Raw genomic sequence first — 27,188 nt, forward strand, 5'->3', positions numbered from 1 at the left:
GTACTATTTGATTCTCCTTCAGAATCCTTGTTTGGCACAATCATGTCACTCCATGGTTATCATTTCCCTAAGTGTTTTTTTTTTTAACTTTTAAAAAAAGTTTTATTGAGGTATAATTGATATACAAAAAAACTGCTCATATTTAATGTATACAAATTGGTGAGTTAGGATATATGCACACATTGTGAAACTATAACTACAATCAAGGTAATAAACATATATACACATCATTCTCAAATTTTTCCTTGTGTCCCTTTGTTCTTTGAATTTTTAAATTTCATTTATTTCATTTTGTTTTGTTTTTAGTTGTAACAACACCACCTAAGATGAGATCTACCCTTTTGACAAATGTTTAAGAGCACAGTATAGTATTGTTAACTGTAGGCATACGTTTATACAATAGATCTCTAGAACTTATTCATATTACATGACTGAAATTATACACATTGAAAAACAACTCCTCATTCTCTTCGTCCTCTGCCCCTGGAAACCATCCTGTACAATTTCTGTAAGTTTGACTACTTTTATATGTAAGTAGAATCATGCAGGAAAAGTCCTTCTGTGAGCGACATATTTTGCTTAGCATAATGTGCCCTGAGTTCATCTCCGCTGTCACAAACAGCAGTTATTTACTTCTTTTTTTCTTTTTTTTGGCTTAATAATATACCATTGTAGGAATGTACCACATTTCCAATCCTTTCTTCCATCAATGAAAACAGGATTTTTACATAGGTTGGCTTTTGTGAATGTTGTTGCAATGAACATGGAACTGCACATATCTTCTTCAAGATCCTGATTTCAATTCATTTGGATAAATACCCATAAGTGGAATTGTTGGGTTATATGATAGTTCTATTTTTAATATTTTGAAGCACATCCTTTCCACTGTGTTTCCACAGCAGCTGCACTATTTTACATACTCAACCATAGGGTACAAGGTTCCAATTTCTCCAGATCCTCACCAACGTTTGTTACCTTTTTTTTTTTTTTTTAATAATAGCCATCTTAACAGATGTTACGTGATAACTCATAACTTTGCTTTACCTTTCCCCTGACAATTAATGATAATGAACACTTTCTATCTACATCTTGGCCAATTTTACATTTTCTTTGGGGAAATATCTCTTCAGGATGTTTGCCTATTTTTTTAAGTGTTTATTTATCCCTAAGACAATGCGAGAGACAGAGTGCAAGCAGCGGAGGGGCAGACAGAGGGAGACACAGAATCTGAAGCAGGCTTCAGGCCCTGAGCTGTCAGCCCAGAGCCCAACACAGGGCTCGAACCCTTGAACCGTGAGATCATGACCACAGCCAAAGTCGGACACTTAACCAACTGAGCCACCCAGGCACCCCTGCATTTGCCTATTTTTTTTTAATCAGGCTACTTGAGTTTTTGCTTTTGAGTTGCAGGAATTTCTTACATATTTTGCATATTTTTTAAATATTTATTTATTTTTTGAGACAGAGAGAGACAGAGCATGAACGGGGGAGGAGCAGAGAGAGAGAGAGGGAGACACAGAATCCGAAGAAGGCTCCAGGCTCTGAGCTGTCAGCACAGAGACCGACGTGGGGCTTGAACTCACGGACCATGAGATCATGACCTGAGCTGAAGTCGGACGCTTAACCGACTGAGCCACCCAGGTGCCCCTATATTTTGGATATTAACGCCTTTTCAATACATGGTTTTCAAATATTTTCTCCTATTTTGTAGGTTGTCTTTTATTCCATTGATTGTTTCTTAAAATGACATAATTATCTCAAAAGATACAGAAAAGCATTTGACAGAATTCAACATACTTTTATGATAAAGACACTCAACAAATAGTGTATAAAAGGAATGTACCTCAAGTAATAAAAGGCCTATGTAACAAACCTACAGCTAACATCATACTCAGTGAAGAAAACTGAAAGCTTTTCTCTAACATCAGGAACAATACAAGGATGCCCACTCTTGCCATTTCTATTCAACATGGTACTGAAGGTTCTAGCCAGAGAAATTAGGGAAGAAAAAGAAATAAAAAGCATCCAAATCAGACAGAGAGATGTAAAACTAAGTCTACTGCATGTGACATAATCTCTTATACGTAGTAATCCTTAAAGACTCTCAAAAAAAAAAATCTGTTAGAACTAATATTCAGTGAAGTTGCAGGATATAAAATCAACATACAAAATCAGTTTCATTTCTATATACCAACCATAAATTACTCAAAAAGAAATTATGAAAGCAATACCATTTATAACAGCATCAAAAATAATAAAATATGTAGAAATAAACTTAACCATATAGGTAAACATTTGTACCCTGAACACAATAAAACACTGCTGAAAGTAAGGAAAGAAGACACATATCATTGGAAAGACAACCCATGTTCATGAATCAGAAAACTTAATATTATTAAAATGTCCCTACTACCAAAAGTAATCTACAAATTCAACATTATTCTCATTAAAATCCTGATGGCCTTTTGTAGGGAAAGATTGGGGAAAATCTTAGTATTTATACAGAATCACAAAAGACACAAAATTGGCAAAGTGATCTTGAGAAAGAAGAATAATGCTACAGATAAGACTCTTCTTGATTTAAAAATGTATTATAAAGCTATAGTAATTAAAACAGTATGGCACTGGCATAAAGACACACATGGACAAATTGAGCAGAATAGAGGGCCCAGAAATAAACTTAGGCATATATGCCTAATAATAATAATTTAATAAACATAACACATGTATGGTCAACTGATCTTTAACAAGGATGCCAAGAATATACAATATCAAAAGTAGAGTCTTTTCAACAAATGATGTTAGGAAAACTGAATATCCATGTGAAAAAAAATGAAATTGGATCCCTGTATTATACTATGTGTAAAAATCAATTCAAGACAGATTAAAAACTCTACGTAAGATAGGAAAATGTAAACCACTAGAACAAAACAGACCAGAAAAGTTTCTTGACATTAGCTTTGCCAATGATTTCTTGGGTATGACATAGAAAGCACAAGATACCAAAGAAAAAATAGACAAGTGGGACCACATCAGTTGAAAAGCTTCTGCACAGCGAAAACATAATCACCCTCAGTTTTAAATATTCCACTCTGAATTGTTAGCTTTTTGACCTCAACATTCCAGTAGAGTTCAGCTTGCAAACTGCATTTTATCTTCGTAAGTGTGAAAACTAATTTCTGTTAGCCCTAACCCATCAAAAGACCTCTGTCTATACTGGACCAGTCTCTTCACAGTTATCATGAGAGAGAAGGAGAGAAAATTAAAATGTCTGGATTCGACCTAAAAAAAGTTATGTTAACAAGAGCAACTTTATTTGGACTATTCAGGAGATTTTCTTTCAATCATTCTAAGTTAGCAGGCAAAAAGGTAGCTTCAGATTTCAGGATGCTTCTTTCACAAAGAGTGCAAAATATTCTCTATGATAGATAACCCTGCAAAATAATTTGTTTTTTATATTTCTATTTAATATGCTCCATATCCTACGAGCTCCTGACACTTTGCTTACAAGTTAACTGTCAACAGTTGACAACATATGTCATTTGGACAAAGATACTATAATTATCACCTTAAAGGAAATACAATTATACTGATCTTTAGCTGTGAAAACCATTTCTTAAACAGACCTCATACTGAGTTCATTGAGTATCAAAAGTGATATTGGAAATGTATCTGTAAAGTAAAAAACTAAGTAGTTTTCAGAAAGTTATTTCTTGTAGTAAGTTACATCAAGGAGCTCTATGAAAATGGCCTCAATCACTTTTTTTTTTTTTTTTTTTTGAGAGAGAGACAGACAGAGCATGAGTGGGGGAGGGGCAGAGAGCTAGGAAGACACAGCATCGGAAGAAGGCTCCAGGCTTTGAGCTGTCAGCATGGAGCCCTAAGCGGAGCTCAAACTCAAGAACCATGAGATCATGACCTGAGCCGAAGTCGGAAGCTTAACCAAACCAAGTTCCTCAAATCACTACTTAAACCAATTTTTTGGTACCTTCAAGATAATTTGATTACAGTAAAATGTTTTTCATGTCATTACTGAATAATTAATTCTAGATTGTCAAGAGTGGTTAGACTCCACGTTCAACTAACTCATAAAGTCCATTTCCTTATGTAAAAATCAAAGAGTCTAACCAACAGTTTAATCTAAATTATGATTTTCCCATTGTGATCCCCAAATAGGGGATTAAATTAACGATGTTCATTTAATATTAATGAATATTTGTATTCATTAATGGAACTTGATAATGATTAAATAGTTCTCTTTCTGCCATTCCGGAAAGCAACAAAATACTCCTATTCTTTCCTATTTCTAGTGATCTGATTTATTGTCTTAAATATCAAAAAACCCCAGAAATTTAAAAAATCAAAGAAGTATAAAAGTGAACTATATATTAGGCAGAAAAAAAAAAGGGAATATGTGTGTTTACTGTATTTTCTATTTTTCTATTATATATGTAATACATTAACCTTTAGTAGACACTTTTGGATATTTTGGCTTTGCATAGTGACATTATGCCTACTCATGTATTTTTCCAAATTTATGCAGCATCATAATGAAGGCGAATATGTATTTCCTCATTTTTGTGCATTTTTGGACAGCCACTAGAGATGATATGACATAGCCACATAATAATTTTTTCTTCTTCAAGATACACAGGGGTATTTTTAAGCAGTTAGTCAAAGGTCTTTGTAAAGTTCATTTATCTGTACTCTGAAAGAATTATATAAATCCATTGCTTAAAATCTCTACCCCTCCCTTGTCTGGCAGGAATCCCATGAGCTTCCTTATCATTTTCATAGTTTATGAAGACACATGCCCCTGTTTTACCCCATGTTAAGGAAAAGGGAAGTCACTGTTTTACCATGTTGGCCATGGAAAACACATAAAGGTGTCTGAAGATCTCTCCTTTATTAAATCTTGTCCTGCACTCCTTAAAGTGGTTATTAGTCTGCAGGCAGATGTATCTCCCACCACTCCCAGGCCCCCACAGAGTAACATTGGCCATGGGCTTCAGGCTGCCTAGGTAGCTGAAGATTTCCATCCTCAGGCAGAGCACTGTACATTACAGTCAGACTCAATATTGCCTGTGGTTTGAACATTTGATAGATTATAAAGAACACACGAAAATATATTATTGACTTCTATTTCTGAAGTGTTATTTTTTTAATATAGGAAATATATTTTAATTTTTTGAGAGGGAAAGAGTGGATGTGGGTGCACATGTGAGCAAGAGAGGGGCAGAGGAAGGAAGAGGGAGAAAGAGAATCTTAAGCAGGCTCTATGCCCAAAGTAGAGCCCCCCAGGGCTGGATCTCACAACCATGAGATTATGACCTGAGGTGAAATCAGGAGTCAGACCCTTAACCAACTGAGCTATCAAGCACCCTTATTTCTGGGTATTTTGAAATTTCTATTTTTTTTCTAGGTATAGCAGATAAAATACAGTCTGCTTCAGAGAAACTGATGTAGCCATGATTTTAGGAGTCATTAAGATGATTCCTAAGATAAAAAGAAATAAAAATATTTCACTCATTTTGCTGATTGATTATCCCCAGTTCCCCAGAATTTTGGTGAGGACAACAAATAACATAATAATGAGGTTTTCTTCAAAAGGCTATTCGTGATTCAAAAAATATAATCTTGTTCATGATTTTCCTATTTTTGCTCTTGTATTTTCCAGAAGAGTTCACAAAATCCATTGTGAAATTTTTTTCTTTACTCATTTTTCATTTTTAAATAAGAAAATTATTTTCTATAAGTAACATTTTACCACTTTTCCTATGAACATCCACAGTAACATGGTCAAATCTATATTATGGTGCATAGCATTTAAAAACTTAATATATTTTATTTTTTCAGAATAATTTTTACAGAAATAATGAGCAGAAAGTACAGAGAGTTCCCATATACCTCTCCCACTATATTCCTTCACCTAGTTGTTTTTTCACATAGTTATCTTTACATTTTGCATTAGTGTGGTTATCACTAATGACCTTCACATAGTTATTTTGTACATCTTGAATTAGTGTGGTATATTTGTTAAAATTTATGACATGGTATTTATGTTATTATTAACTAAAGTCCATATGTTTACATTAGAGTTTACATTTTGTGTTATTTTCTTTGGGCTATGACAAAAGCATAACGCCATGCATTCATTCTTACAGTATAATACAAAATAGTCTCACTTCCCTGAATATGGACTATCTTTCACCTGCTTATCACTTTTGCTTTCCCCCCAACATTCTGGCAACCAAAGATATTTTCTTATTGTCTCCATAGTTTTACTTTATCCAGAATGTCATGTAGTTGAAATTGTGCAGTATGTAAACTTTTCACAGTGGATTCTTTCACTTAGCAATATCTATGTAATGTTCTTCCATGTGTCTTTGTGGCTTGATGGCTCATATCTTTTCACTGCTGAATAATATTCAAATGAATAAATGTGTTACAGTTTGTTTATCCATTCACCTATTTGTTGCTTACAGTTTGTGGAAGTTATGAATAAAGCTGACATAAACATGCGTCGTGAAGGTTTTGTGTGGACATAACTGTGTAACTCATTTGCCGGAAATTACTAGAAACATCTAGGGATGTGACTGGTATGTCTATATGGTAGGCTAAGTTAAGATTTGTTAAGAAACCACCAGACTATACAGCAAAGTAGCTATTGGATTCCCATCAGCAACAAATGACTCCACATCCATGTCAGCATTTGGTGTTATCAGATTTTTGTATTTTTTGTCACTCTGGGGACACCACGGCATCTCATTGCTTTAATTTGTAACTCATGATATATGAATTTGAACATCTTTTCATACAGTTGTTTACCTCTATTATATTCATAGGTAAGACGTCTATTCACACGTTTTGCTTGTTTTTTAACTGGATTGCTTTCTTACTGTTACTTATGCACCTCAATTATATAAGCTTATATTCTTAATAACTTGTTTTTGTAAAGATAATTTTCCTAGGTACAGAACATTTAAAATATTGTACTTTAAAGTTCCTTGTTTGAGTGAAATTATAGAAACATTTAAATAAATAAATAATTTTTGAATGGAGGATATCACAATTTCCTGGATATTTTAGATACATATTGTTTATATTTTAAAGATAAATGGGAATTTTTGCCCAACTTTGTACATAAATTTTGCTAAAACAGCTCAAGCACAATCTTTACAGACTATCCAGATAGACTTATTTTTTGACAGGACAAATTAAGCTGCCCATTTAAAGGATCTGCAGTTTTGTATATCAATAATTTTGTCTATTAACAGGTATGCTTAGTATTTTAACACAGAGACATGGAACTTAAACTGTTCAAACAGAAATACCTTACATTTTAATAATACCATAAAATTGGGCCCTGAAATCACTTGTAAAATGTTCTGAGTAATTGAAACAGGTCTTACATAATTTAAAATGCTTCTGAATGAGGCAGCAGAGACTACTTAGAAAGATAATTCAACAGTGTATGGGAGTTCAGGGATTATGGAGCAATCCTGATTGGAATTGACTTGTCCTAAAATCTGTATAGAATTAAACGTAGGAGAACAGCAATTTTTTTTGATATTGAAAGGAAACTTATGTCATAAAAATAAAAATAAGCATAGCATGAATATAAGAGAGTTGAAAGAAGACACATTTAAGTACTGATTCCAAACCCTATTAAATGATTTGTGTATTAAATATATGTCAGGGGAAAATATTTATCCAATTTTATGTTTTATTTTAGATTGTTATACCCAGTGTATTCAGGGTCAATCTAAAGTGATATTATATTTTACAGTAGGAAAAAAAAGTGCATGATATGTTTTAAAGAGATTTTTCTTCTGAAACTAGTTTTATAAACCTGAATTTTTCAGTTTAAAGAAATATAATATAAATCAACATGTTTAAGATAGAGTTTTTGTTCTTTTTCAAATTTTGAATAAAGGTTCAAGATATTTATGAATATTTTTTATTTGAAATCAAGGTGTAAGTTTATGTGTTTGTGTGTTTGGTAAGCCATAATCTTTCAACTGAGAAAAAGAAATATTAACAAATTTCAGGTCCTTTGAAATCTAACAATTTAGGATTTATTTTTTGCTTGTATGTTCCTTTTTTATGGATGTGTTCCCTATATGAAAGCCACTATGTAAATGTATTAATTTGCATTTTTAAGTAAATATATCACATCAATACTATAGAAATTTTATTTTTTGACAAGGCAATTCCACTTCTAGTAATCTTTCACAGGTATAAAAGAATGTTTGCTTACAGTTTATGAAAGCTGAGTAAGTATAAATGTCTTTTGATAGTGAAATGATTAAATATATTGTGACACTTCTGTATTTTAGAATATTATTTACCTGTTTAAATGTCTTAGACCTATAGTTACTGATCTGGAGAGAAGTAACTTAGACTAAAAAGGGTAACATAAGAAGTACATACAGTATAATTCTCTTTTATAATAAAAGATTGCATAAAATACATTCACATTTATATATTTTTTAATTGTATAAAGATAACACTAGAAATGAATACTTAGAAACTAAGATCATGTCAGGTTTTATTTCAGGGTATTGGATGTTTACTTTGTAGATACTTAAATCCGTTTTGTTTAAATTTCTCCTCCTATAGTTAATTATCAGAAGGCCAAAATGTATGCATTTCAAAGAATCACATAGGGATCCTTTTTAAGTCTAGCCCAAGAATCATCTATTTTTTTTGCTGTAACACAGCAATCAGATAATCACTGCTTTGAAAGACCAAATTCCTTATGGGGATAGATTTAAGATAAATATGGCTAAAGTCTTACATATTTGTACCAGTGGTCCCATTTGTCTCTTCTGAGTTGCAGGACACTTACTTTCTTTCAAATATAATTCTTTGAAATATCTAAAGAGAGCAGAAATCCTCCATCTCTTTCCTGTTCATTCAGATGCTGCCGGCCCCCTCTCAGCCCTCCTCACCCAAAGCACACACACTGCCTACCCGTTTGCGGGTAGAACATCTGCAGTTTCTGTATTCATTTATCTTTAAATGTGGTTTGAGTCCTACTCTAGGCTAGTTACTCCACTATCCAGCTTTCAAATCTTCCTTAATGTGTCTCAGTGAAAACCGAGAACCCCCTTCCAGATACGGTCTGTCTAGATCAGCCAGAGCTATCGTCATGATTTCTCTCCAGCTATTCTTACTGTTACCAAGGGAACTGTAACCATAAAATTGCTAGATTATCATAATTTTACATCAGCTAACACTTCTGTGTTTGCTCTAAATGATGCTCATAAGCTATGCCTTTTCCTGTCCTGCATTATAAAGCTCAGTTTAAACATTAATTAGGAGCTTTACAGTTGTTCCTACCAAATATGGACTTGGTAGATGTAATGTAGTCTTGTTGAACCCTTAGGAATTCTGATTTGGAATCATCCTCACATTCTCATTTTCATGGGAAATTTTATTAACAGTTTATTGTGTTTCATCTTTAATCAAGTAATTTACAAAAATGTTTAAAAACACAGGTCCTAAAATATAACCCAGGTTTTTTTTTAATAATCCACATGAACTCAATTAGCTATAGTTGATTTATATTTTAGGTAGGCTCTTTTGTTTCCAAGAAACAAACTTCAGTCATAATAAATGATATGTGTGTGATTTTATTTAAAACATGTGTAGAATGGTATACAGGGCTAAGCTGTGGTAGCCACTAGCCACAAGTAAATATTATGTACTTCAAATACGACTAGTCTGAGTTGAGGTATGCTATAATACACATTAGTTTGGGGAAGAAAAGGAATATAAAACATCTCAATCAGTAAGTTTTATGTTGCTTACATATTGGTATGATAATGTTTTGGAAAAATACATTACATAAAATATATGAAAATAAATTCTACTTGTTCCATTTATTTAATGTGGCTCTTAGAAAAATTAAATTATTTATGTGACCTGTATTGTATTCAGTTCAAAACTTCCTTTAAGGGATAACATTTTCAAAGTCCATAGACCATACATACAAGTCACAAGCCCTGGAAGATTTAAGGCCATTCTAAGCCAATAAGTAACTGCAGCAGTTAATAAATCTTTCCAATAATGTTCCACTATTAATATGACTGCTTACTGCTATCTGTCTGCTTCTTTTTGTCATGCTTATGCTATAAACTGTCTCCTTCATCTTCAAAGTTTTCCTTTCTCTTTTGGTTTCTATATTCACCTAGCATTCTTTTATTATATTTTCATGCATAAAGAAAATCATAATCTTTATTTATACCTTAACATATAAACCCATTGCCAGTTCTGAAATACTTAAAAATTTTCCATTTCATGTATCCAGAAATGAAACTTGAAACTGACTGATACAGTAATACTTTCTAACCAGGGGCACATCAAAAGTTCCTGACCACTCAATAAATTACGAGTTCATGAGAAATGTGGTAACCTCATCATTTGAATTAACTAAGGCTAATGATATTTCAATCATATTTTTACAAAGAACTTCCAAAATTTAGATGTAGTACACTTATATACACTGTTTTATCCCAATATGCCACTATATTAAATCTCAAATCTTTATACATACATACATACACACTGCTGATATGCATGATTTAATCAACAAAACGATTAAATCAGAACACTGTGGTTTAAAAATGTACTCTATCCTAGTTTCTGTGAATCAGGAACGCAGGTGTGACTTAGTTTGGTGCCTCTGAATCAGAGTTTCATGAGACTCTAGTCAAGCTTTTAGCCAGAGCTACAGCTTCATCTGAAATCTTAACAGGGGACATTAACTGAGTTCAAGTCTAAGGCTCAACTGAGGTTAATTCTGAAATCATCTACATAATTATTGGTAGAATTCAGTTCAGGATGTGGTACTAAGGGCTTCAGTTCATCACTACTGGCCAGTGGGCTCTCTCTATTCCACACAACACAGGGTTTTCCATAGAGCAACTTATATATAGCATGACAGACGTTTTCCCTAGAAGCAGAAGAGAAAGCTTGCAAGTTAAGCCACACTCTTTTGATAACCTAGTATTGTAAGTGATATTTCATTACTTTTACTGTATTCTAAATCAATGGAAACTCCAGTCTGTTTTTTTTTTTTTATTAAGCCATTCCTCTGCTTAAATACAATGAGTTTTCATCATATTTAAATGAAAATGATTCTTTAAACTGGTTAAAGTCCTAAGGTCACCTAACCCCTACATGGGCACATCAACCTTCTTTTGGTCATCTGAGAATGCCAGTTTTCTTTTTTTTTTTTTCTTGTTCTTGCTTTCTGATATTTCCAATTGTTCTTCTCTTTTCCTAAGATAATCTGTACCTCTGTCTTTGAATATCTGGATCCTTCCTGTCCCCCAAACAATAGATAAAATATTAGCTTCTCAGAGAGTCTTTCCTCTTTGCCTCATCTAGGATAGCTAACAAGCCACTATGTATTGTATCATTATTTTAATTCTCCATAGAGTGCTCACTACCACAGAATGTTTTTCTTCTCTACTTTATACTTGATTATTTGATGACCTATCTAATGGCCTACAAAGGGACTTCAAAGGATGTCAGGAATGATCTGTTTAATGAGATCTAGGCTCCCAAACCTAGAAATTCGATTATTACATAAAAGTCACTTAATTTTCAATAAAACTTGAGAAACATTCACAAAATATTGAGTAAGAAGCATTCTGTGAACCAAAGGAAAATATGTGAACCTAAAGAGAGGAAAAATGACAAATTAACAGGGAAAAGGACAAAAAATGGCTTTTTTTTTCTGTAATCAAAGAAAATGATTTCTTTGGTTCATGGTTTCCTTCCATTTCTTTTCAATTTCTGCTCCTGATTGATCTTCCAGGAACAACAGCAGCAGGCAGAGGCCGCAGTGGTCTTCAGCAACATCAGCCCACTGGTTTCCTCCTCGACAGCACCAGTGCTATTCCAACCCAACCAGTGAGAGTGAGAGTGGCTGAGTGTCCAGAATCTGAGGGACACATGCAAGTCATGTGTTTGAGCCAAGGCACGTACGGAGCTCCTCCTGCCTTCTACTCTTTCATAATCCCCTTTCTCCTTTGGCTCCACCAACAGTTTCTTCCAACACTTTTATGTAGCCAATTTCCCATAACAAATAAAGCTGAAATCTTTAAACAATTGGGATTTTTAATGGAAATTTAGAACAAATGTGCTAAAAACAATGACCACTGATATAATGGAAGAAAATACTACTGAACTGAAGAAAAGTCAGTGAATGAAGCTTGAAAAGGCTTGCTATGTGCCATATTGAAGGTGAGGATATGTGATTGGAGGAGTTCCATCCAGAAAACCTGGTCTGGCTGATAGATAATCTACATTTTCTTTTCTTGTTTTTTAAGATTTTATTTTTTAAAGTAATCTTTATACCCAATGTGGGGCTCAAACTTACAACCCCGCAATCAGGACTCACAGGCTCTACAGACTGAGCCAGCCAAGTGCCCCTACATTTTGTCTTCAGTACACCAATTTATTCATCCCCAAATACTCCTTGATCTATTATTATTTGTAAATAAATAAACATAAATATTTCAGCAATGACAAAATTAACATATTTATTGCTCTTACAGGTCTTAAATTTAATGAAGAAAATTAACTATTTATAGACACAAATCAGAAAGACTGAGTGCCTTTTCTTTCTACTCTCATAACAAAAAAAATCCCAGAAGTATTAGTTTAAGAATTTGAAGATGATTAAAAGATTAAGAGGTCAAGTAAGAGTCCTAATAATGATATACTAACATTTTCGTCATTCACTGGGAAACATCTTTCAGGTTAAAAACTTAAATCCTCCTGGATTTACTTTGCATTTAAATATAAACACACACACCCACACACACACACACACACACACACACACACACACACACATAACTCACACAAATAGTTAAGCAAGGAGTACTGTTTGACAAATAAGAAATGAAATTAAAATTTGTTTCTTGTAATCCATAAGTATTCATATTAACAAGTTGATTACTTGCATTAATACAGTAGCTACTGAAAGAGGATGTTGATGAGCAATAATTTGTTAACAACACAGGAGATTAGAGGCACGTTGTACTCAGGAATAAAAAGTGCCAAGTGCCTTATAATAGCAATATATGTAACTGACTTCCTAGTAAACATATTCAGAACTTGAGGAATTTGAGAGTTGAATGAATGGCCACTCCATGCCAGGCATAGTTCCAAGGATTTTTTTCATACATACTAACTTATGAATAGGATCAGCAACAAAATATGTGGAATCCACTGTCAAACGGAAATGCAAGTCTCTTTGTTTAAACATGTTAAGAAATAAGAGAGCGACAATAGAGCTGAAAGAGACCCTTCTGAAGAGATACTTGGATCTGTCCCTGATCACATAGCCACTAAATGGAAGAGGTGAGATTCCAACGCAAGTAATTTCTGACTGGAACTCGTGCTTACCTTTGTTAGGCTATAATGCTTCTTCATCCCACCATATCATAGAAGATCTAAGTAAAAAGGAGGTAATTTTTTCTGATACATAATTATCAGAAAATTTCTTGACCTAGAACAAACATCTAAGTCATTCCCATTCTATAAACATATATTTAATATAAGATTACAACTTAATGCCATCAGTTTCAACCAATTCATAAAACAGTTTTACATATTCTCTTCCAAAGCACAGTGCTTCAGGTTAATATATTCTAACTCAAGTAAATAGCTTTTTCCCTTTAAGTCTAGGTGAGAAGTAATAGTTAAGCTCACAGTGCATTTTCAGTGGAAATAGTAGAATCCATTACCCTAAACAATTTATATTAAACGAGTCACTCAATGAAAGCTAATAATTTCACAGTAGAAAACATATACGTGCTTTTTCTGCTAATAATATATCCTGATATTATTATATAATATATTAAGTAAGCACTTTTGTTTTTATGAAAGATTAATTTCCTTTCTTTTATCACTTAAATGTTTTGGAATGCATTTATCACATATATGTAAAAAAATTTCAGTTTTAATGAGATCAGCATAGTATGATTATATTAATTACTGAGCGTAATAAAATTTTGTGTATAGGAAATATTCTAGTTCCAATAAATTTTATTTTGTATTTGATTGATAAATAATGATAATTTGTTATTGTTTATTATATGAACTTCCCATTATCAGAAGCTATTATAATTACTACCAACTTACTGGAATTGATTTTTTTAATTAAAAAAAGTAGTTTTGTCACTTTTCTTTAAGAACAATGCAAGAAAGAAAAGAGACAGTGACAGATAGACATAGAGATAGATACAGAGATGAGAGAGAGAGAGGTGATGTGAAATGTGCCTATTTTTTTCAAAGATATATTACCTAACTAGATTGGCCATAATAAAGAGGAGTACTATGGATTCTTTTTATTTTTAAGGGAGGAAAACTTAACAGATCTAATAGTTAAAGCTACTAAGAATCAAGTATTCTTGAAGGTTCTTTAACTATGCTATTTTGTACATTACCTCGAAAAAAGTCTAGTCAGTCATGTGTTTCACTGAGTAACATAGTCAATCCAGTCAAATGTGTATAAATGTACATCACTGACAATAGGGTCTGAAGCAGAATTTTATCACAAAGTGATTTTTCATAAACTGTAACACACTAACATGTTGCCTTTCTGGTTTAACCTGAGATTTAATTTTACTTTTTATTTATTAAAAACAAATTAATGTTTGTTCATTTTTGAGAGACGGAGCCCAAGTGGGGGAGGGGCAGAGAGAGAGGGAGACCCAGAATCTGAAGCAGGTTCCAGGTTCTGAGCTGTCGGCACAGAGCCCCAAGCGGGGCTCAAGCCCACGAACCTGATATCATGCCCTGAGCGGATGTCAGCCACTTTACCGACTGAACCTCCCAGGTGCCCCAACCTGAGATTTATTTTTAAAGATAACAGGCAGTAGCATTATTAGTCTAATATTTATATGATCTAATGGGGGGGGGAGCTATTTGTTGATTTTATTGACAAATTGTTAATTTCTTCAAATTCCTTTAATCCATTAATTGCATCTCTTCAATTTTACTGCATTAAGTTTAGTATTTACAGGTTATATTATTAGCCTTTTTTTTCAGGAAGTAACTCTAATTATATTTTACTGTAAAACAAGAATGATTAAAGAACACAAAATTTACTTTTAATAACTTCTTAAAACTTTCTTTAATCTTCTATAAATGATTTGTTAATATTCCTTTAAAACTCAACAGTTTAACATATGAGCAGAGTGAGATATTTTATTCCAAATAAAGATTGTAGTTTTAAGGTGTTAGGTTATTTTAATAACTTCCTGAAAAAAGTAAATAAATTAACAGAATCTATATACTTCAAATAGATTTTAAATAAAAAACACTAAAACATCACCACTGGTTAGTTTCAGAAATTTCTTATATGTAAAAAAGAGCCCTGGTATTGTGAATCTCAATGGGTTTTCAGAATCTTTTGCAGCTATACTAAATTCTTACTCAGACACTGCACTTCTCCAACTATCTTAAATAGGCATTTTAAAAAAAATTCAATAGAGGTTAGGGCTAACTCTTGGAACTCCATTATATTTTATTAAGTTATATTTGGAGAAACTCAAAATTATTCTTTAAGTTAAATTTTGGTACATTATTATTGTTCTCAATTCTTTGTCTCCAACATCATTTTTACATGAAACACAATTATCATTACCATCCATTGAGTTATAGCAATATATCGTTCCCCAATATCCCTGGCATATATCTTTAATGTTCATCAGGATTAACTCTCTGAACAAGGATTACAGAATTATTTTTTTGAGACCTTGAGCTGACTTTCTCTCTTGGCTTTTAGTAAACAGTAATTCACTCAAAATTCCCTAACTAATAAAATATCATTTTATAGCGGAGGGTGAGTGCAAGTCTTCTAGGACTTACCAGTATCTATGCCACTGATGTTGAATATTTCTATCCTCTTCAATGACATCTTATACCCTGCCTCCCACCACAGCAGTTCGCAACAAACTGGTTATACAGTTATATAACAGCCAGATACTAAATCAAAGACACTGAAGAATATTTTGAAACCACATTTTCATGAGACTTTTCAAACTCTATTATGATTTACAGAATGATACTTTGGAATCAGAATGATTCCCTGAGAGGAATACCCAAAGTGGGTGCTATATGACCATGGTATCCGAGATGTCACTAAAACATGTCATTTATTGCCCATATATTAATTTTCAATTTCTGCATAACAAAATTAACAGAAATCAAGTGGGCTAAAACAATACTCTTTTATTTTGTTACAGTTCTTTTAAAATTTTATTTTAGAAATAAGAAAACATATTCTGCAACCTATAAATGATAAACCTAATAAAACTCTGAGACAGGTTATTAAATAGACATTTATAAACATTGCAAAACATTACATTATAAACATTTACAAAAAAAAAAAAGATCCTTACTAAAAGTCACTATAAAATTCTCCAGAATCTAACAGTTCTTTAGATCAGAATTCTGGCAAGCTTAGCTGAGTACTTTGCTTAGGATCTCACAGGGTTAAAGTCAAGATGTCACCAGGATGGCCTCTATTCTGAGATCTCAGAGCAAGAATTTTATTTATCAGTCATATCTCAATAAAGCTGAAAAAATAAGAGTCCTAACAGATGTTTCCAGGTTGGGTTTCAAAATTGCTCAGGACTCATGACTCCTTTTTTCTTTCAGTTTTCTCCAATTTTGAATGGGAATTTCCCATGCCTGTTCCAACATTGTATTTTTCAAGTTAATGACTTGTTTTCTAGATTCACAGGTCAAGGGATATGGAGGACTTGGGCCTCAGGATGGATTATATCCAGAACTTTATCTAAACCTGAATTAATTTGTTTAGATAATGAAATTTGGGACTTTGAAGTGGATGAGATTTAGATGAGGTTGGTACCTTGAGTTGATGGTGTAATGGGTTGAGCCTTCTGAGGAATATTGGGGGTGGGTTGAAGTTACTTTGTATGAATATTGGGGATGGATGTGAATCTTTGAGGGCCAGAAGGTATATTGCTATAGGTTGAATGTCACCCACCCACAAAACACGTCCATGTTTTAATATCTGGAAACTGAATATGTTAGCTTATATGGAAAAAAGGACAATGGAAATTTGATTGTTAAAGGTTTTCTGATGGGAAGGTCATCCTGGCTAATCGAAACGCGCCCAATGTTATCACAGAAATCCTTAAATAAGGGTGGCAGGAGCATCAGAGTCAGAGAGAAGGTGGTTTGATCTCAAAGGCAGAGGTCAAAGGATCTTTCCTTTCCTTCAAGTTTCCAATAATGTGCATCTAACTTCCTTCCGACCCCTCAACATCAATGTCTTTAGTGCCCTATTTCTAGTAACCATTTGTTCAAGGAAATATAATCTTGTTATCATGCTCCTGGGTGGCTCAGTCGGTTCAGTGTCTGACTTTGGCTCAGGTCATGATCTCACGGCTCTTTTCGTGAGTTCGAGCCATACACAGAGTTATATAGGCTGACAGCTCAGAGCCTGGACCCTGCTTTGACTTTTTGTCTCCCTCTTCTGCCACTTCCGCCCACTCACACTCTGTCTCTCACTCTCTCTCAAAACTAAATAAACTTTAAAAAATAAATAAATATTTTTTCCAGTCTCTCCGTGCTGACCATTTCCCCAAAAAACTTTCATATTTAAGGAACTCATTAATGCAGTACCCATTTCCAGGTATGAAAATTGTATTAATTTTCTACTGGTGTGCAACAAATTCCCATAAATTTAGCAGCCTGCAACAACACTTCTGTAAGTCGTAAGTTCGGTAGTTAGCTGGGTTTTCTGTTTTCCAGTTATAGAAGGCTAAAGTCAAATTATGGAGTGGGCTAGGTTTATATATGGATGGTCTGGGGGAGAATCTTCTTTGGAGCATAATATGATTATTGGAACAATTCAGTTGCTTGTGGTTATAGGTCTGAAATACCATTTCTTTGATGTTTGTCATTTGGGGTCTCTTCTTTGCATCTATAAGCTGCCTATCTTTGTTCTTGTGAGTCCACCCCTCTCTTCAAACCAGAGTGCACTGAATCTTACACACTTACAACATCTCTGATTTCTGTCACCAGCTAGAGAAAACTCTGCTTCTAAAAGAATTGAGTAATTACATTAGGCTCACTGAGAAAATCTATCTTTTGCCATATAATACAATATAAGCACAGGAATAATACAGCAGGGCAAAGGTCATGAGGGCCATCTTATTTTCTACCTGCCACATCACTAGTTTTTGATTTTATTATTTGTACTGCGACCACCTCTTGGAAAAGCATAAATTTTACTAAATGTAAAATTTTATGACAATTAATCTTGATGCCTACCTGATAAGATGACTGCAGGATTAACTTCATTAGCAATTGGTTCTCATTCACCAATCTTCAGTTTCTTTAATAGTTCAGTATTACACACTACATACTAACAATTCTCTACCCCAATGACCCAGCCCTCCCACAAAAGTATGTATAAGAAGTAGCCTTTTAAATTGGAATGTAGGCTACAGCAAATATTTTAAAAAGAAATTCATATGTCTGCACAAAAACCTATCCACAGATGTTTATTGCAGTTTTATCCATAACTGGCAAAACTTAGAAGTAACCAAAATGTCCTTCAGTAGGTGAATGGATCAATAAACTGTGCAACATCCAAACAGTGGGATATTATTCAGCACTGAAAATAAATGAGTTATCAAGTCATAAAAAGACAGGGATTAACTTCAAATACATATTAATAAGTAAAAGAAGGCAATCTGAGAAGGCTACATATTGTATCATTCCAACTGTATGACATTCTGGGAAACGCAAACCTATGGAGACTGGAAAGATCAGTGGTTGTTGGAGGTGGGTGAGGGAGGTAAAGAAGCGGAGCACAGAGGATTTTTAGGGCAGTGAAAACACTCTGCATGGTATTATAATGATGGACACATGCCATCATACATTTGTCCAGAACCACAGAATGTATAGCTCAAGGAGTGAACAGTAATGTAAATTAAGAGCTTTGGGTGATTATGATGTATCAGTGTAGGTTCATCAGTCTTAAATGTACCATTCTGGGGGGGGGGATGTACATAATGGGGGAGGCTATGTATGTGTAGGGGCAGAGGGGTTATAGGAAATCTCTATACCTTCCTTTCTTTCAATTATGCTGTGAACTTAAAACTGCCCCCCAAAATTAAGTCTAAAACAGCAACAACAAATAAGGGGGGATTCATGACCTGCCTCTGCCTTGTCCTGATATCAAGAATCTTCTTAAGCTAACTGATATAATTTAGATGTACTATTAATTCACACAAACATAACTGTATTGTATAAAGAAAACATTGATTTGTTGTGTGAATGTTCCAGCAACAGTATGTAGAAGTATCAGATTCTAGTCATGGTAAGGATCAACTACATCGTCCACAGAATTCCTAAAATCTGGTCAAATACCATGTTCAAGATCACCTCAAAAGGCCTCGAGGGGACTGACAACATCATGTGTGGGATCCGTTGTCTTACAAGACAGTGTCTGAATTCTAAATTCTCATTTTATGTGTTGTGTAACATTGTGCAATGATCTCATTGAAGAGAGGCTTATTTGTAAAACTAAAGGTTAATCGTGGAATTGCTGTCAAAATATGCAATACACTTTAATAATCTTCTTCCTCCTTTATAATTCATTTCAAACATGTATGATTGATTTACCATTTAAGAAACTGAGAACTCTGGCAGGGAATGAAACAACTATGCCATGATTGATACTTGCTTTGTATTGTGTTTCTGTCTCCTATTCTGATTCATGATTCTGGTTAATTAATGTTATAATATTGGCTTTTTCAAGTGACTGAAGTGAAAGGAAATCTTTCCTATGAGGAAATTCTGTAATACGCTCAGATCACCTGATGTCACCCTAAAAAACTGTGAAATGTCTTTTCACTTCCGGTGTCAGAGAATAGCGTTAGAATTAACTTCTAATTCAAACACACACACACACACACACACACACACACACCCCTCCTTATAAGATTAAATTTAAAAAGATAAAATAATATGCTCAGGAAAAGCATAAAATCAATATTATTACGATCTGAATTAGAGTGGATTAAGGGACCAAGAAATTGCTTATCACTTGTTTTCTGCACAGGAAAGAATAAGATGAAATATATTTCACAACACCACTATCACAAAGATTTTCAGCCTATAAGAAAACAGAAAGTCTCAACTTCCCAGAAGTAATCTGAAATGGGACACACTTTTCAAAATATCACATGGAAGTGTTGGAAATTGTGAAAGTAGTGGAAATTGATAGGGTCTAGTCTCCTGTGAAATTGAGCAATGCATATTCCTTAGCTTACAAAGAAGAATAAAATAGATCAGTATCAGTCAAAACCTAAAGTCTGCAGTGCTATCAGCCTAGAAGAATAAACAAAATATATTATGCTGTTGCTATGGGAACAAATTCCTCTTGGGTGTAAGAGAAATTTCTTTTAACAAAAATTCAACTTGAACCACTAATATAGGAACAACTGTAATCTTCAAAGGGAAGGAGAATTAGTAGATATAGGTATTCATTGAAGCAATTTCTTTTCAGTTTGGATTTTATAAGTGTTGCGACTTAAAGCCTTGAGACTTCCCAATTACGGTCAAGAAACTGAGCCACCTTGGGCACTTAGTAGATAATGTTCTTATATAAAAGAGAAATGTCAAATTCAGAATACTTATTAGGTAAGTCATTCATGAAAACTGCTCTTTAGAAACCACATTTACACTCTCACTTATCACTAAGATAATAACATTACTCCAAATGCTCTTTATTAGAATTTCTTTCTTCAAAACACAAAATTAAAAGAATGGAAATGCAGGTCACTAAATGTGAGATAATATTTGAAAAACACTGATTTATAACTGATAAAAGGCTAATATTATATATATATATATATATATATATATATACACACAAGATTGTGTAAATCAAGAAAGACAACCTGACTGAAAAATGGGTGAAAGATGCTTAGCCAAAAATATATGTAAAAAGGTGCTCAACTATATTAACAGTCATGTAAATGCATGTTCAGAAAGAGGAATGAGACACAGCTACACACTCACTTAAATAGTTCTAAGGGAAATACTGGCAAAGCTAAGTGCTACTGAAGATATGGATCTATAGGAACTCTCAAACACTATCAATGGGAGTCAAAATCTTCCAGTTGGTAAAATTCTTAGAAATATTATGGCTAAATTGAACATGTTTATACCCAATGGGAATGTGTGTACACATTCATCAAAATATGAATGAGAATTTCTATCAAAATATTATTTTTTAACATTTATTTATTTTTGAGAGAGAGATAGAGAGAGCGTGAGCAGGGGAAGGGTAGAGAGAGAGGGAGACACAGAGTCAGAAGCAGGCTCCAGCCTCTGAGCTGTCAGAACAGAGCCTGACGCAGGGCTTGAACCCACGAACTGTGTGACCATGACCTGAGCTGAAGTCGGATGCTCAACTGACTGAACCATCCAGGTGCCCCCCTATCCAAATACTATTAATAATTATCAGAAATGGAAAACAACCCAAATGTTCATCAAGAATAGAATGGATAAATAGTGGTAATTGTACTGTAGGATACTGTACATCAAAGTAAATCAGCTAACTAGAGATGTAAACAACATAAATAAATAACATAATACTTAATCAATGAAGCCAGATTCAAAAGAATATACATTATACAATTCCTTCATATACAGTTTTAAGTCATGAAAAATGTATTATGAAATTAGAAGACAGTACAAGGTTACCTTTGAAAAAACAGGGTGGTGTTGGGAGGAGACAAGAGGGAGGCTTCTGCAGTGCAGGGAATATTCTGATCCATGATCTGGATGAAGTTTGTAAAGGGTTTTCTTACAATAATATGTTTAGAGGTATGCTTATGATATCAGCATTTCTCTGTATGTGGGTTTTCAAGTTTTAAAATATTAATTGCAAATTAATTCAAAGCATCTTAAAAGAACACATATGGTCACTTCGTTCATTTCTCTCCTTTCAGGAAAGACTACAACCAATTGATCTCAAGAAAATAATATTCCATGGCTATTGCATACCCTGCAAGGAAAGGAATGAACATCAGAAATTTCCTTTGAATATTATCTACAATGGTCACAGTGAAATAGTAAGTAGCCTCTAAGTCAAAAATACTTGAATGGTGTTCTGACCTTCATTTTTCTTCTTGGATTAACCTATGCATGGCACCAGAAGAGACAAATATTAAATATCTGTTTATATCAGCCTTGCATGTGCTGGCTAGTCTATCAAAATTTAGTGACTTCTGGGATACTGCTGGCAGTTTTATATTTTGAGATACTGTATTATATGACAGTTGAAAACAAGGTGGGGGGGCGGTTATTCAGATAGGGAGACTAAGCTTCAAGCCCTGGTTCAGCCCTAACAGTTGTTTGACCTTGGCCAGGTGGCTTTACCACCAAATTCCTGATGTTTTTATTGGGAAAGAAGTCATTGTACAAGTACTAATATTGTATGGTGCTGAATGATCAGTGCAACAATACAAATAAAACACATATCAATCTCAAGATTCATGGCACCCTGAAAATGCTCAATAAATATAATTACATTAAATTATAATAAAAATGTATCATTTATAATAAGAAAAGCATTAAGTATCAGTGGAAATCTACTTATCTCACAATTGTAATATGCTATATGTAATTAGTTTCTACTTCTCTTTTGACTAGCTCAAATATTTTAGGTTCCAATTTCTTTGCTTTGTTGTTGTTGTTGTTGTTGTTGTTGATGATGTTGTTTTGAAGATTCCATCATATTAATTTTTTCCCGTTAAAACACATTGAATTGCAGCTGAAACCTGAGTGACTCAGTAATCAGTACCAAACATGGTGGCAAATAGCCAGACCTCAAGGATAACATTTTAGGATTAGGGCTGTCTGACCTGCTTTAGGTTTAAAGGCAATGAGGATGAGACTAACATTAGAGAATGGAACTGTAGTAATTTAGGGCACATCATGTCAAAACTGCCACTTAAATCATCACCTGTGGTTACCTGGAAGAAAATGCCTACTGAAGGCATAGCTATGGAGGACGAAGCACTTGACTAACATAATGCTTGTACGGGGCATGCAAAAGACAAGGGTTCTGAAACTCTTGCTTCTCACAGCACTGAAAAATCGAAGAAAGAAAACAACGGGATTCTTTCAGTTCAATGATCAAGGTACAGAGACAAAACCAGTAGGTTTCAAAACTATCATAAAAATATACTGTATTGCCTAAAACCTTACAATGAGTTTGTTAACTAGTGAATGATAAATTGTTATGTAGGTTGAATGCACAGACTTCTTTGGTAAAGTTACTCATTGAAAAAAAATGACACCTGAAAATTGGAATGATGACATTTAGGTAATTCTGGGGTCCACAGATTCCACATTCCACTGAGCCTTTCTAGACAGCAGAGACAGTTCCTCTTCCACTGTCTGATGAAATCTGTCTTGCCTTAATTGGCAGTCCATTAAGACTTTAATTTAGGTACTTACCTTTCAAGTGCCTGTCAGTTTTCTTCATTCCTATCTCTTGTCAATGAGTGTTGATCTATAATTACATTCAGATGCCAGCATATCCCAGTGTGCCAGTTAAGAAGTTGAACCTGAGATGTCAAAAGTGTTTCCTGGTTTTCAAATTCATATCCTCAAGCCATGGGTAATTTGTGGACGAGTTTGCTAACCTAAGATGGGAGGAAAAAAAAAATGTTAAGTTCAAAGTATTACATCTAGCAACTAGGAATCTCTTTCTTTCCGTCTTTCAGCTAGATCTCTGAAACAGATTTAGTGGTGGTATACTCAGCATGAGATTAAAATATCAGAGATTTCTGGGTATAGTCAAGTACTATTGTGTCTGATACAGTATCCACTAGCTAAATGTATCTATCAAGGTACTGTGTCTCCTCCAAATCAAGATGTGGTTTAAGTGTAAAATACACATCAGAGTTTGAGGACCTAGTGCAAAACAAAAGCAAAAGATCATTAATAGAGATTATATTGATTACATGTTGGAGTTATAATTGTTTTAATGTAGTGAATTAAAGAAAATATTAAATATTTTAAAGTGTCTTTTTCATTTTAATTTATATTTAATGTTTATTTATTTATTGGCAGGGGGTAGGGGGAAGGACAGAGAGAAAGGAGAGAATTTTAAGCAGGCTCCAGGCTCAGCACACAGGGCACCACCTCACAAACCATGAGATCATGAACTGAACTGAAATCAAGAGTCAGATGCTCAACCGACTGAGACACGCAGGTGTCTCCAAAATGTTTTTTGTTTTGTTTTGTTTTGTTTTTTAGTGTGGCTACTACAAAATTGAAAATTCTATATATGGCTAACACTAAACTTGTATTTGATACTGTATTTCCAGAATAAAGAATCTAAAGAGTTAAAGAAACTGTGGTGTGGAATTCATTTTAACATGCATGTCTGGTTTACCCAACTATTAACTAAGACCCCCCAACAAGGGCCAAGGGTTTCTGCCAATACTGGGCAATTTCTTGGTAAGAAGAAGGACAAAATCCTTGAAAGGAGCATAAAAGGATGTGTTTTGGAATCCCTTAGTACAGTTGGGAGGTCGTAGCCATTGAAGTAGTCCTGAGTCCTCAGTGGGCATGATGACTCCAGCTTTCATGTATCATTGGCCAGCTCTCACAGTTACTGGAATGGACAACAAGGTGCAATGAGAGTCACTGTCCTGTCAACTTTGGTTCAGGACACAGCATTTGTTCTAAACCGGTCACCAGCAAATAATTCTGTTTCTTCCATACCAATGACATTTAGTTCAGGTATCAAAGAGTACATGCAGGAGAGGCACAAAAATTTAATTTCCTGTTTACAGGTGTTAGTATTTAATGCAGAAATGATTCCATCAGCATTGACACATTGGCTTTAATACCTTCTCCCCAGATAGACTGAACTTTACACAGGCTTTTTTTCTGAATCTAGGCTCTAAATTCCCTTTCTGAGAGCATTCATTTTAGAAAATTTCAAATTGTTCTTTCTTAAGCTACCTCTTTGCAATATAAATCATTTTTATTTAAAACTTTTTATTATTTATTTATTTTGAGAGAGAGAGAGAGAGAGAGAGAGAGAGATAAAGAGCAAGCACGGGAGGGGCAGAGAGAGAGGGAGACAGAGAATCTCAAGCAGCCTCTGCACTGCCAGTGCAGAGCCCGACACAGGGCTCAAACTCACGAACCATAAAATCATGACCTGAGCCCAAATCAAGAGTTGGACACCAACCAACCAAGCCACCCAGGTGTCCCACAATATAAATATTTTTAAACAGTCTTGCCAGTTTTGCAATCAGGCATGTCTTTCTCAATGACCTGGGTGCCATCTCTTTGAAATGCAGTATGAAAGGGACAGGGCCCCTTATATCCTAGTTTCTGTGGGAATGAATGTGGGGCCCTAACTATGAAAGACACCTTCCTCCAACTTGTAAAACTCCTTCCTTTCATGAAAATAGCAGAAAGTTCACTTTACCTTTGAATAAAGCCCTTTAGCAAATGCAAATGGCTTATGATTCCTCTTTCCCCAGCTCTTAAAATCTCTTTGACCTTTTTGTATTTAGTGGAGTTAAGCTCTGGTTGATTCCAGCGTCTCTCTCCTATTGCAATAGTTTTGAATAAAGTCTCTCTTGCTCTCTAACTTTGTTCAGTACAATTTTTGTTTTGACAGGATATTCAGTCATGCTTGCATTGATGTAGAAGTCTAGATTGACTGCTAGCCATTGTAGTCTTAGCATAGCATAGGACTAATAGGAAAAAAAAAAAAGAAAGAAGGAAATGTGGCATAGACCAAAGTGGTTATTTTTCTTATTCAAATGTGCTACATTATGCATATGTGGAAGATTATGCCAGGATCTTGTGGTGTGTTCTTCTCTGCCTCATAGTACTGCCATTCCAGTCATAATGTTAATGAAAAACTATAGCAACCCAACGCAATCAGGCCCCTGAAGGCTAAGATTACCCCAGAATGAAGATTTGAACCATGCTGCAAAAGGTAAAACACTGACAACCCAAGCTGCATCGAGGTAATTAACTAGAATAACTGAGCACAAAAGGAATATAAGAATGGAAAAAGTAAATGTGGGAAGACTGATGGAGGAATGTTTTAGTTCATTTAAACTACAGTCCAGTGACAAGATAAAGAAATAAGGGTCTTTGGGTCTCAGATTCACACTCATCCTTCCATATTCTAGTTAGTTTCAAGTTAAATTCTGCCTATGGGAGACATTTATGGAGACTGAAAGAGAGAGAAAGGGAGTAATCATGTTTTCGTTCTTGTTTCTTGCTCTGATTGGGGCCCTGTGCTTATAAAAAGCAAGAACTGAAAGCACATATGAACACAATCTAACAATTATAAACCTATCTCACAAATAAATATGTTAATATCCTAAATAAGATACTACTGAATTAAACATGGTAACAAAATTGAGTGATTAATAAAATCTGAGAATATGATTTGTCTATTAAAAATCTAGTCATGTCACAATAATAAAGTCTATGATTTTTTAACATAACTCATTGAAAGATAATTGGGAGACATTTTATTATGTAAATAGGTGATGCTAAATCGTTCTGTAGAGAGTAAAATAGTATTGTTCAGGGGAAAATAATTATTTAATTACTTGGGATAGAAGATGAAACTTCAAGAGATTGGATATGTGCAGAACTAACAAGGTATGGGGAAAGGCAGACAATTCTGAAGCTCTGAACAGAGCCTGGGTGGAGATATCAGACAGCTCACTGGAAAGATGTGCTTAAAAGCCTGAGAAAATACAGAGATGCTCCTCAGGAATTCTTCCAAAGTTTGAACGCCCAGACAGTGTGGAATGGTATGGGATTCAATTTAATTTTACTTTGTATTTCTGGGCCACATTTGTATCTGGGTTATAAATTTCCTTGGCTCATAATGGGTCAGCTGTATTAAGGTACAGTTACTGGATACATGTCAAATTAAATAAAAATCCTAGAATTCTTCATGGAAGCAGAGATTATTGCTAACTTGATCTAGACTGCCCTGTGAACATGCCAAGTCTGAAGAAATTTTTAAAGCCTTCTTTTAGGTAAGTTTAAGTGTCTTGGGGGGTTATGTGTTCCTGCATACCTGCAGTGGTTCATGTGTGTGACTAGCA

The sequence above is a fragment of the Panthera uncia genome, assembly GCF_023721935.1.
Source record: "Panthera uncia isolate 11264 chromosome A1 unlocalized genomic scaffold, Puncia_PCG_1.0 HiC_scaffold_16, whole genome shotgun sequence".
Lineage (NCBI taxonomy): Eukaryota > Metazoa > Chordata > Mammalia > Carnivora > Felidae > Panthera > Panthera uncia.